Source organism: Neophocaena asiaeorientalis, unplaced genomic scaffold, assembly GCF_003031525.2.
Source record: "Neophocaena asiaeorientalis asiaeorientalis breed wild unplaced genomic scaffold, Neophocaena_asiaeorientalis_V1.1 scaffold150, whole genome shotgun sequence".
Lineage (NCBI taxonomy): Eukaryota > Metazoa > Chordata > Mammalia > Artiodactyla > Phocoenidae > Neophocaena > Neophocaena asiaeorientalis.
The window spans coordinates 14,540,369-14,553,399 of NW_020176571.1; the positions used below are offsets into that span (position 1 = coordinate 14,540,369).

The 13,031-nt window shown below is 41.2% G+C and overlaps 2 non-coding genes and 1 pseudogene across 2 annotated transcripts; 1 reads left to right on the plus strand and 2 right to left on the minus strand.

The window, feature by feature from the left end:
• LOC112391858 (pleckstrin homology domain-containing family A member 5-like) overlaps nt 1–13,031 on the plus strand; it is a 161,788-nt pseudogene that overhangs the window by 66,827 nt on the left and 81,930 nt on the right.
• On the minus strand, nt 10,116–10,222 carry LOC112391960 (U6 spliceosomal RNA). The gene has a single exon (XR_003001593.1). It is a non-coding gene; the product is annotated as a U6 spliceosomal RNA (small nuclear RNA).
• On the minus strand, nt 12,742–12,848 carry LOC112391961 (U6 spliceosomal RNA). Its single transcript, XR_003001594.1, has one exon. It is a non-coding gene; the product is annotated as a U6 spliceosomal RNA (small nuclear RNA).

Genomic DNA, 13,031 nt, shown 5'->3' on the forward strand with positions numbered 1-13,031 from the left:
GAAGTGAGACAGCGGCAAAATATGGGCCCAAAGACTGCATTTGAATGGGTCTTGCAGTGTTTTGAGGCAGTAGTACAAGATGGAAAGGTAAGATGGGATCTTTTTGAGATCCGGAAAGGATTCCTAAAGTCAGATTCTTCAAAAAAAAAAAAAAAAAAAAGATTCTTTAAAAGGAACTTAGGTTTTACTTGATTATATTCTGGAGAACTGAAAGCTTTCAAGTGAGACATTACATGACTGAAGCTGATAATAGGATGTGAGTTAGAGTATTATTTTTATCCAAGGGATTTGTTCTGCTTCAGCGTGGTCACAGTGGATGTCGAAGGTAGAAGATAGAATGAATCAAAGGTTGGTTGAACAGGGAGAGTGACGATGTAAATAGTTTCAAACAACAGTAAGTGGGAGGAAGATGTCGCTTCCACTTACTGTTGTTTGAAACTGTTTACATCATCACTTTCTCTTGGGAGAGTGAGGGTGGGAGAAATTCGTGGAGCCCATTCGGCACCGAGAGGCCCCAAGTACTGTGCTTACAGATTGAAGGCAATGATCGAGATGGACATCATCCTTACGTGATGCTGATATCAGATAGACAAACCCAAGTCTGAAGATTATTTAGCTGTGTGACCCCAGACAAGTTAATTGGTCTGTCTTTTTTTTTTTTGCGGTACACGGGCCTCTCACTGTTGTGGCCTCTCCCGCTGCGGAGCACAGGCTCCGGACACGCAGGCTCAGCAGCCATGGCTCACAGGCCCAGCCGCTCTGCGGCACGTGGGATCTTCCCGGACTGGGGCACGAACCTGTGTCCCCTGCATCGGCAGGCGGACTCTCAACCACCGCGCCACCAGGGAAGCCCCTGGTCTGTCTTTTTAAGTCTCAAGTTCCTTCTGCTAAAGTAGGATTAGTAGTAGTACCACCCTCACTGGCGTGAGGAGTAACTGAGTTTAGCTCAGTGTATTAGTTTATGTTGCTGTTGTAAAAATTAGACACACTTTACTGTTGTAAAAATTAGACAGCAGTGTTGCATCTCTCCCAGCCTTCTTGCATGGCCCCACCCCCCCTCTGACTCTTCTGCCTCCCTCTTCCATGTTTAAGGGCCCTGGTGATTCCATCGGGCCACCCGGCTACTCCAGAACAATCTCTCCATCTTGTCTCCCCATTTTAACCATGTCTTCAAAGTCCCTTTTGCCATGTAAGGTAGTGAAGTAACCGAATCGCGGGTTCTGGTGATCAGGACGTGGATATCTTGGTGGGGGGGGTACCCTGTTACCCCTGCAGTGCCACCGTGCCTGCAAATTGCTACCATTTAAGCAATTTCTAGTACTATTAGAATTATTATTGTCATCATCATTACTGTTAATGACAGGATTACTCGCCGCTAGCATTTCATTGGTAACGTTAGTGTCACAGCACAGCTGAAAGCTTTATTTTCATTTGCTGGATCTGTTGGATCTGTTTGGCAGAGATGGATCTGTTTGGCTCTACTGGATCTGTTTGGCAGAGATGTCAATCTGATTATATAAGTAGTTTAACTTGAGGTGGCATGTTAGTTTTTAGAAGTACTCAGGAAGGAAAATTCTGAACTCTTAAGTTGTGCAAAGATATTTTTTTCCAGATGATAGCATATGGCAGTCATTAATCAGCCTTGTCATCAGAATGTAAAGTTATGTGTGCCGTTTTATTATTAATGATTTGCAAATAAGAGCACTGGTAACTATTTTCTTCCTAATACATTTCTAATATATCTGGTTGGTGAGAGACTACGTATTATATAATTTGCTTTATATTTTATGGTTTAAATAGTTGTTTTTGAACAGCAAATAGTTATATTTGTAAAAAGCAGAAAAAAATTTTATGCTGTTGGCTTGCTACTTATTTTTTTAAATCTTCAGATTTATTTATACACCAATTAAAGCCCTGTAAATTACACTTGAACAGGCGTTAATATGAGCATCTAAAATGTTAAGTTTTTTGTTTGGCCAGATGAGGGCACTTTTTCTTTACATTTCTGGAGTTTGAGCTCTGAAGCAGATTTGTTTTTCTCCATCCAAGCTGTTACTTACTTTCTGTTATTATTGCCAGTGAGAGAAATAGTTCTGACATTTTTAATGTTTTGATTGTGTTGTATTCTTAGAGGTTGATCTTTCCCCAAAAGGAAGAAGCTTCAGCTTCTTGCAAAATTTTTATATATGGGAACTTTAAAATGAATGACAATTTCTGTGGTACAAGGGTAGTTTTAAGAAATACATGTATACGTGATTTGTAGTTTTGCTTATAATTAGTAATAGCAGTTGAAATTTACTTTTATCCTAATTCGAGTACTCTGTCCATAGCAAGATGAAGTGGAATTAGACGGACTCTTCGTTTCCTCATCAAACTTCTTATGCCTGCTTTACATCGAATCAGTGTCACTTTGTATCTCCATCAAAATCCAAGTAATGAAGGAGAAATAAAATACCAGAAATATTTTGTCTTAAAAACAAACCCCAGGGCTTCCCTGGTGGCGCAGTGGATGAGAGTCCGCCTGCCGATGCAGGGGACACGGGTTCGTGCCCCAGTCCGGGAAGATCCCACATGCCGCGGAGCGGCTGGGCCCGTGAGCCATGGCCACTGAGCCTGCGCATCCGGAGCCTGTGCTCCGCAATGGGAGAGGCCACAACAGTGAGAGGCCCGCGTACCGCAAAAAAAAAAAAACACCCAAAACCAAAAATAAATAAATAGAAAAGTTAGGTAGACCAAAGGTTAGATAGATGTAGCATGTTTAACTTTTTTATTTGTAGTGCTGGCTGTCAAGGGCTAGGGTGAGTTGAGTAGGATAAGGTTTCTGGGGTTACGTGTGATGGTACTAAAAACAGTACAGACTGCCGTTGCTTCGTGTTGATGTGAATAATCTAAGGAGAAAACCAAAGACAGAGTCATGTTGAGGATTATACTAAAAGGCCCCCGTCACAAAGCTCTTGTCATCTCACCGCAGATAAAACACGTTTACGACTTCTTTTGAAAGTTAAGTTTCTGAACAGCAATGAAACAGGGAACTTGCTTATTCAAGTTTAAAAAACACTAATGAAAATAAATGTCATCGAAACTTGATTGACTGGAAGGAGATTAAAAAGGGGAGAAACCACCATGAATGAGTCCAAAGAGCAAGTTTGTTTAAAACCGTGCACAAGTTTAGAAGTCATGAGAAGGAATGAATTCGTTTTAAGATATACATATAGCAAGCTGAGGGTAAAGAACACCTCCCTGGAGTAGAGTCAAGCAAGCTGCTCTCCAGTAGCTCTGGAAGCGGGTAGGGGCATCAGCTTAGTGCGCCAGCCGACCTCAGTGTCCCCTGTGACTGCCAGGCCGCGCTGTGATCGCCGTCATCACAGCCCTTACTATGGGCACTAGCTGTGCTGCAGGGGCTTCTCCTTCACCTAGTCTCGTTAGCGTCCCTGTGAGACACGTATTATTATTGCCATTTTAAAGATGAGGACACTTAGGCTCAGAGACATAAAGCAATGCGTTCAGTGCCACAAAAACTAGAAAGTAATGTATTCTCAGGCCAAAATTCATGTCATAAGAATTAAAGACGCTTTAAAGATAGGAGGAATGTCACCAAGAAGCAAGGGCTTCGGGTTGAAAGGATGGAGTTCTCCCAGTCAGCTCTGTCTGCCTCAGAAGGCCATCTGAGCTGCTTGGTACCTACGAGGAAAGATTTGTTATGGCCTCAGCAGCACGCACATCTTCGGCCTATCAATGGACTGTTCCTTTTAGTCCCTCGGAGAGAAAAAACAGAGTATCCTAGTGTTTAATATCTACCAACATTATTATTTTTTTAACCTAGGGGATTACTAAGAAAAAGGAAAGAAGACAGTAGTGGCTTTTCACCTTAATTCTGTTTCTGTTCCCTGACTTTTTGTTTTATAAATTTTGGTAGTGGTCTTTTGCCTAGACCTTACCAAGACACAGACTGTTGGAATAGTAAAGCCAAACATTTTTTTCTTTCTGACAATCCTTTTTAGCAAGTAGTAAATATTTTAAACCAGGAAAAGTGTAGATCTTTAATAAGAATTCAACTTTTCTCTCCCTTTCATTAAACATTCATTGGGGGGCTTCCCTGGTGGCGCAGTGGTTGAGAGTGCACCTGCCGATGCAGGGGACACGGGTTTGTGTCCCGGTCCAGGAGGATCCCACATGCCGCAGAGCGGCTGGGCCGGTGAGCCATGGCCATTGAGCCTGCACGTCCAGAGCCTGTGCTCCGCAACAGGAGAGGCCACAACAGTGAGAGGCCCGCGTACCACAAAAAAAACAAAACAAAGAAAAACACAAAAAAACAAAAACATTCATTGGGAGCCTTCTATGTACCAGCCGCTCTACTTGGCCTGTTGGATACAGATGTAAGACAGCTGTGCCCTTGCTGTTGGTTTATAGTCTGGGGTGGGAACTCAGGAAGTACACCAGTCATTACGGTGAAATGGGATAAATACTGTGACAGCGGGCGGGGTGCCCTGAAAGCAGTACCCCAGCCTGGGCAGGAGCGGGGAGGGCCGGCGTCACGGAAGGAAGATGTGATGTTTGAGCTGAATCCTGAAGCACAGGTGATCAGAGTATTTCTCACACAGATAACTGAGAGAGAGGAAGGGCTGGGTTTTAAAGGGGAGGTGTTTGTTTTGGATATTTGGGGAGCGGTACTTAGGTTCTGAGGTGTATATTTGGTTTTTTAAATGTGGGAGTGGAATTTTTATAAGGTTTTTTTTTTTTTTTTTTGGTCCAGAGGTGAATATTTGAGACTCGTTTGAATAGAAGTGACAGAAAAGATAGATTAGTGATAGAATAAGGTAGAAAAAGAAGGGAGGAAACTGGGGAGTGAATGCCTGAGAAAGTCCGAGAGGTGCCCGAAACCTCAGAGTCAGAAGCCAGACCCTTGCTTCGGGAAGAGGTGACGCGGCGTCTGCGGAGGGGGTGCAGAGCCCTCACGTGGAGGCGGACGAGGAAGGCACCGGCTGTGGTTAGGCCGCCAGTCAGTGTCGTGCAAGCTTAGCTTTCAGGTAACGTTTTAGAAATGTGCCTGTTCTTCTCTAAGCCTTTTTTACACTGGTTCTTGACTTTGGAGAGGGCATCCAGGGGCCTCTTTGAAGCCGTGTACAGACGTCGATAGTGTCTCTTTATTTTGTTCCCTGCCCATCATCCTCTTTCTCCTGACAATCGAACCTGCATTTTCTTTGGGAAATAACTCCCTGCTGGCTCTCAGGCCTGGTGTTGCCCTGTATTTGATGCACACCTGACCTTAGGAATGTGCACGTGATGTGACTGGACCAGTGAGACTTGACCCTGGGACTTTGCTTAAGCTCTGGAGGAAAAGAATCTCTTTGGTCGGATTTGAAGCTGTAAAGGTGTAAGCCTAGAGCTGTCCTCATGGGACAGGAGACTCGGGGAGGGAGCGGGGTGAGGGGCTGAGACGGACAGACACACCCCCCTTTATCGTGTGAGTTGAGTCTCTGGATCGATTCCTGGACTTTTCAATTTTTTAAGCCAATAAGTTTCCCTTGTTTTGTTTAAGTTCTTTTGAATTGGATTTTCTGTCATTTGAGGCTCTAAGAGTCTCTCATTCCTCTGAAGAATACTATGTACTTACGTATTTTAAATCCTGCAAATGATTCAGGGGTTTACAGATGAGTAGAGGCCCACTGAACAGAATTGAATGCTTTACTCTGTTCAATTATTATCAGTAAGATTTACCCCACAAATGTAGATTCAGTATGGTTATCATTAACTAATTTATAACGGTCATTCTTGGGACAGTTTGATCTTTATTACAAACATACGTGTAACATTTTGTTTTTTTTATTGTAGATGAGGGGAATGGGACATTTTTATTAATGCCTTTTAGATTAATCGAGGGTTAACCCATTTATCTCCTTCAGCTTCTTTCAGTAAGGATATCCTTTTGGACATGTTGGGATTCCATTTTACTCGTTATCTGTCTCTATAGGCTTATAAATATTCTTGCCAATCATAAATCTTAGATCTAGGAATCAAGCCCATGAACCATAAAAGCAACATAACTTGCCAAAGGCCGCATAAAATAAAATATGAAGTCGTCCCTGGCTCTAGCTAAGTTAAGTAACTTGAAGAAAAAGGAAAATGGTTTTGCTAATTTTGTCATTAGGAGTAGGCTTCCAATTCAGTAGAAAATGATGGATATTTTAAATTTTAATTCAATAAAAACTATTTACTAGAAGGCAACATTAAAAATACTAGGGCAGGGGCTTCCCTGGTGGCGCAGTGGTTGAGAATCCGCCTGCCGATGCAGGGGACGCGGGTTCGTGCCCCGGTCCAGGAAGATCCCACATGCCGCGGAGCAGCTAGGCCCGTGAGCCATGGCTGCTGAGCCTTAACGTCCGGAGCCTGTGCTCCGCAACGGGAGAGGCCGCAACAGTGAGAGGCCCACGTACCGCAAAAAAAAAAAAAAGAAAAAAAAAAAAATACTAGGGCAGTTGGAAAGTACTTGCTCTGATACAAAGATTTCCAAGGGCACTGTGACATCTGCCCTCTGGGTTGAGTTAGTGAGGCTGGCCACAGAGAGGGTGATTATTTCTTTCTGGGCACTGCACGTGCCATGGATGGAGCTTCTCCCAGGCACACACTGATGCTTGTTTGGGTTACGTAGAACACAAAAGTTGGATTATAATCACCTGTGGAGAGCTGAGACTGTGCCTGAATTCAGTCTACTAAATTTCTTGTTTTCCGTAGAAAGAGACATTCCCTAAGAGAATAATACCAACCAATTTCTAGTTAGTAGGTAGAAGAAAAGGAGTAAGAGTAAAAAGGTTGGATTGAAATTGAGTCCCAGACCCCATTCCCTATGCTCTGGTCATGTGTTCCTTGATATTGGTCTGATGTTCTCAGCCTCCATGCTTTTTTATCTTACTCTCTATCTAAAATACTATTTATGATTTAGTTTTAAATTATGTAATTTATGAATTAGCACTAATTAGCATTAGTATATGAAGTCCTGTACTCTAATGCAGCTCACACTCCAAGAAGCTTTTTGAGGCATCTTCCCACTTATGAACAAGCATCCTCCCTTTCTCTGTCCCGCCATTTGTGCAGACTTTATATATTTTTTTCCTACTACATGCTTTAGGCATTGTAAGTGCTAGTGGGTCAAAGAAGAACAATGTGCCACTCCTGCCCTCTGGTGGTTGAAAGAAACATTGCAAACAAGTGATTATAAAGATCTGTGGGCTATGACTCTTCATCAGCCTTGGCATCATCCGTTTCTTTCATTCCTGCTGCGTTTATTCATTCACTGATTGGTCAGTCATGTAATGAGCATCTTCTGTATGACAGCCTTTATCAGTACTCTAATGGTGCCTTGTCTGGTGTAGCAGCATTCTGGGCTTCAGTAGCAACAGTTTACACATGTGAGGTCTTTCAAATGGAATTACAAAGGCATGCTCTCCATGTGTCTAGATCTGACTTTCTGCCTCCCTATTTGGGTTGCAAAGTGTTTTCCTATCTGCATCTAACATTTCTAGGCCTACTGAGCTTCAAATTGGTTGTACATGTGATGGATGAAAAATAAAGAAGTATTGTACCTTAGTTTTCTCTTGCTGCCTGACAAATTACGTCGAAACTTAGCAGCTTAAAACAGTAAGCATTTAATATCTCAGAGTTTCTGAGGGTCAGGAATTACGGAAGTGACCTAGCTGGGTGGTCTGGCTCTGTCTCTTAGGGGAATGCGGTCAAGGTGTTGGTTGGGGCTGTAGTCGCCTGAACGCTTGGCTAAGGCTAGGATATGCTTCCAAGTTGATCCTGATCGGTGGGAGGCCACAGCTCTTCAGGTCATGGTGCTTGGCTTCCCCCGGAGTGAGCGATTCAAGAGAGAACAAGGGGGAGGCCTCACTGTCTTCAATGACCTCGCCTTACAGGTGAGGCAAGAGGACTGCGAAGGGCTTGACTGCCAGGAGGTGAGAATCACTAGGGGCCACCTTGTCTGCTGGCTACCACGTGTTACAATGCCATGTTTGTGAGCCTCTGTCAGTGAATTTGGGCCCATATGAAGAAGACACTAGTAAATCTTCAAATGGAAGTATTTTAGAGTGAAATAAAGGGTTGAAAAATTAGACCAGCTCATCTTCACTTTAATTTCATTCTTCATTCCCCTGGGAGAATGCTGATAAGTCCTCAGTGCTCCCAATCGCATGCTTTTAAACGGAGCACTTAGAAATGAGTCTCATGAGAACAAATTTTTATGAATGTGAGATGAACATTTTCATTTTTTAAATCTGTGATCTGTTTCTGTTTCTGTGCCACTCAGTGGTGAGAAGTATTTCTGCAGAGAGGATGCTTAGTGATGGCTGCTTGTTTCTCAAAGATTCTTTGTCAAATTACTTACATGTTTTAATTTGAGCAGTGAACACCATTTTGGGTCTACGGTCTGTCAGAACGCTGCTAGCCCCAACAAGGTTGTGATGAAAAATGGCAGATATACAGATGATCGGGTGGTAAGGAAAGTGTGGCCACCTCATGCATATGCAGGTTTAAACATTGCTAGGTTACTAAGCACGGATGTGAGCAGAGCTGAGAGTAAAGTGCTAGAACAGAATCTTACTTTAGTATTAAGAACATCGGGTCTTTGAAGTAAAATTAGAAAGGAAAATTAAAGTTGCCTCTCCTCTCTCCTACCTTCCCCCCAAGTAATTTTCCTCCCTGTTTTCCATCCCATCTTAACACATGTTTTCATAAGTAAAATCTGTTTTCAGGTTGGTGTGTTCATTTTGAAAGTACAGCAGTGCTACTTTCAGCATTGTAAATGGATGGGAAAGGAAAATATGGGAGGATATAAACGATTTAAAATATTAGAATTCTATTGATCTGGTTTTCATGTCATGGTTTCAATACCATTGTAGAAACAAATCATACTAGAAATGATATTTGTAGCTATGCAATTTTATTGATGCTTCTGGTAATAGCCAACCTAGAATACATGTTTCCATGGAATAATTATAATAGCCTATAATGTTTATCTTTAAGGTCTTATTTTGCAGATATGACTCATGAAATTAATATTAATAAGTTTGTAATCCCCAACGGCAAAAGGATAGATGATAATATATTATACATTGAGATTATTTCCTTTAGAACTTATTTCATTGACCATATTGTATCACATTCATTGATTTGCATATATTGAAGAATCCTTGCATCCCTGGGATAAACTCCACTTGATCATGGTATGTGATCCTTTTAATGTGCTGTTGGATTCTGTTTGCTAGTATTTTGTTGAGGATTTTTACATCTATGTTCATCAGTGATATTGGCCTGTAGTTTTCTTTTTTGGTGACATCTTTGTCTGGTTTTGGTATCAGGGTGATGGTGGCCTCCTAGAATGAGTTTGGGAGTATTCCTCCCTCTGCTATATTTTGGAAGAGTTTGAGAAGGATGGGTGTTAGCTCTTCTCTAACTGTTGGATAGAATTCACCTGTGAAGCCATCTCATCCTGGGCTTTAGTTTGTTGGAAGATTTTTTAATCACAGTTTCAATTTCAGTGCTTGTGATTGGTCTGTTTATATTTTCTGTTTCTTCCTGGTTCAGCCTTGGAAGGTTGTACTTTTCTAAGAATTTGTCCATTTCTTCCAGGTTGTCCATTTTATTGGCATACAGTTGCTTGTAGTAATCTCTCAAGATCCTTTGTATTTCTGCAGTGTCAGTTGTTACTTCTCCTTTTTCATTGCTAATTCTGTTGATTTGAGTCTTCTTTTCTTTCTTGATGAGTCTGGCTAAAGGTTTATAAACTTGTTTATCTTCTCAAAGAACCAGCTTTTAGTTTTATTGATCTTTGCTATTGTTTCCTTCATTTCTTTTTCATTTATTTCTGATCTTATCTTTATGATTTCTTTCCTTCTGCTGACTTTGGGGTTTTTTGTTCTTCTTTCTCTGATTGCTTTAGGTGTAAGTTTAAGTTGTTTTTTGAGATTTTTCTTGTTTCTTTTTTTCTTTTTCTGTTTTTAACTTTTTGTTTTATAAAACAATCATATACTTGTAAAGGAATCTTTATACTTGACTTTACTGTTAGTTTTTAATAAACATTATCAAGGGACTATATTAAATTCTTACATTTTCCATATATCAAAACTGTGGAACGCTTTATGAATTTGCGTGTCATCCTTGCACAGGGGCCATGCTAATCTTCTCTATATCATTCCAATTTTAGTGTATGTGCTGCCGAGGCAAGCACTTTTCTTGAGGTAGGATTGTATTGCTATAAACTTCCCTCTTAGAACTGCTTTTTCTGTTTTGGGTCGCTGTGTTTTCATTGTCATTTGTCTGTAGGTTTTTTGGGGTTTTTGTTTTTGTTTTTTTTGCGGTTCGCAGGCCTCTCACTGTTGTGGCCTCTCCCTTTGCGGAACACAGGCTCTGGACGCGCAGGCTCAGCGGCCATGGCTCACGGGCCCAGCCGCCCCGCAGCATGTGGGATCTTCCCGGACCAGGGCATGAACCCGTGTCCCCTGCATTGGCAGGCGGACTCTCAACCACTGCGCCACCAGGGAAGCCCTGTAGGTATTTTTTGATTTCCTCTTTGATTTCTTCAGGGATCTCTTGGTTATTTAGTAGCATACTGTTTAGCCTCCATATGTTTGTATTTTTTACAGTTTTTTTCCTGTAATTGATATCTAGTCTCAGAGAATCGTGGTTGGAAAAGATACATGATATGATTTCACCTTTCTTAAATTTACCAGGGCTTGATTTGTGACCCAAGATATGATCTATCCTGGAGAATGTTCCATGTGCACTTAAGAAGAAAGTGTATGCTGTGGTTTTTGGATGGGGACTGTCCTATAAATATCAATTAAGTTCACCTGGTCTAATGTGTCATTTAAAGCTTGTATTTCCTTATTTATTTTCATTTTAGATGATCTGTCCATTGGTGAAGGAGGGGTGTTAAAAGTCCCCCACTATTATTGTGTTACTGTCAGTTTCCCCTTTTATGGCTGTTAGCATTTGTCTTATGTATTGAAGTGCTCCTATGTTGGGTGCATAAATATTTACAAGTTTTATATCTTCTTCTTGGATTGAGCCCCTGATCATTATGTAGTGTCCTTCTTTGTCTTTTTTAATAGTCTTTATTTTAAAGTCTATTTTGTCTGATGTGAGTATTGCTGCTCCAACTTTTGATTTCCATTTGCATGGGATATCTTTTCCAATCCTGTCACTTTCATTCTGTATGTGTCCCTAGGTCTGAAGTGGGTCTCTTGTGGGCAGCATATATACAGGTCTTGTTTTTGTATCCATTCAGCCAGTCTATGTCTTTTGGTTGGAGCATTTAATCCATTTACATGTAAGGTAATTATTGACATGTATGTTCCTATTACCATTATCTTAATTGTTTTGAGTGTGTTTTTGTAGGTGTTTTCCTTCTCTTGTATTTCCTGCCTAGAGAAGTTCCTTTAGCATTTGTTGTAAAGCTGGTTTGGTGGTGCTGAATTCTCTTAGCTTTTGCTTGTCTGTAAAGGTTTTAATTTCTCCATCAAATCTAAATGAGATCCTTGCTGGGTAGAAGAACTGCTTTTTCTGTTTTGGGTCGCTGTGTTTTCATTGTCATTTGTCTGTAGGTTTTTTGGGGTTTTTGTTTTTGTTTTTTTTGCGGTTCGCAGGCCTCTCACTGTTGTGGCCTCTCCCTTTGCGGAACACAGGCTCTGGACGCGCAGGCTCAGCGGCCATGGCTCACGGGCCCAGCCGCCCCGCAGCATGTGGGATCTTCCCGGACCAAATGTGGGATCTTCCTGGACCGGGGCACGAACCCGTGTCCCCTGCATCGGCAGGCGGACTCTCAACCACTGCGCCACCAGGGAAGCCCTGTAGGTATTTTTTGATTTCCTCTTTGATTTCTTCAGGGATCTCTTGGTTATTTAGTAGCATACTGTTTAGCCTCCATATGTTTGTATTTTTTACAGTTTTTTTCCTGTAATTGATATCTAGTCTCAGAGAATCGTGGTTGGAAAAGATACATGATATGATTTCACCTTTCTTAAATTTACCAGGGCTTGATTTGTGACCCAAGATATGATCTATCCTGGAGAATGTTCCATGTGCACTTAAGAAGAAAGTGTATGCTGTGGTTTTTGGATGGGGACTGTCCTATAAATATCAATTAAGTTCACCTGGTCTAATGTGTCATTTAAAGCTTGTATTTCCTTATTTATTTTCATTTTAGATGATCTGTCCATTGGTGAAGGAGGGGTGTTAAAAGTCCCCCACTATTATTGTGTTACTGTCAGTTTCCCCTTTTATGGCTGTTAGCATTTGTCTTATGTATTGAAGTGCTCCTATGTTGGGTGCATAAATATTTACAAGTTTTATATCTTCTTCTTGGATTGAGCCCCTGATCATTATGTAGTGTCCTTCTTTGTCTTTTTTAATAGTCTTTATTTTAAAGTCTATTTTGTCTGATGTGAGTATTGCTGCTCCAACTTTTGATTTCCATTTGCATGGGATATCTTTTCCAATCCTGTCACTTTCATTCTGTATGTGTCCCTAGGTCTGAAGTGGGTCTCTTGTGGGCAGCATATATACAGGTCTTGTTTTTGTATCCATTCAGCCAGTCTATGTCTTTTGGTTGGAGCATTTAATCCATAAACTTTTTGTTTTATAAAACAATCATATACTTGTAAAGGAATCTTTATACTTGACTTTACTGTTAGTTTTTAATAAACATTATCAAGGGACTATATTAAATTCTTACATTTTCCATATATCAAAACTGTGGAACGCTTTATGAATTTGCGTGTCATCCTTGCACAGGGGCCATGCTAATCTTCTCTATATCATTCCAATTTTAGTGTATGTGCTGCCGAGGCAAGCACTTTTCTTGAGGTAGGATTGTATTGCTATAAACTTCCCTCTTAGAACTGCTTTTTCTGTTTTGGGTCGCTGTGTTTTCATTGTCATTTGTCTGTAGGTTTTTTGGGGTTTTTGTTTTTGTTTTTTTTGCGGTTCGCAGGCCTCTCACTGTTGTGGCCTCTCCCTTTGCGGAACACAGGCTCTGG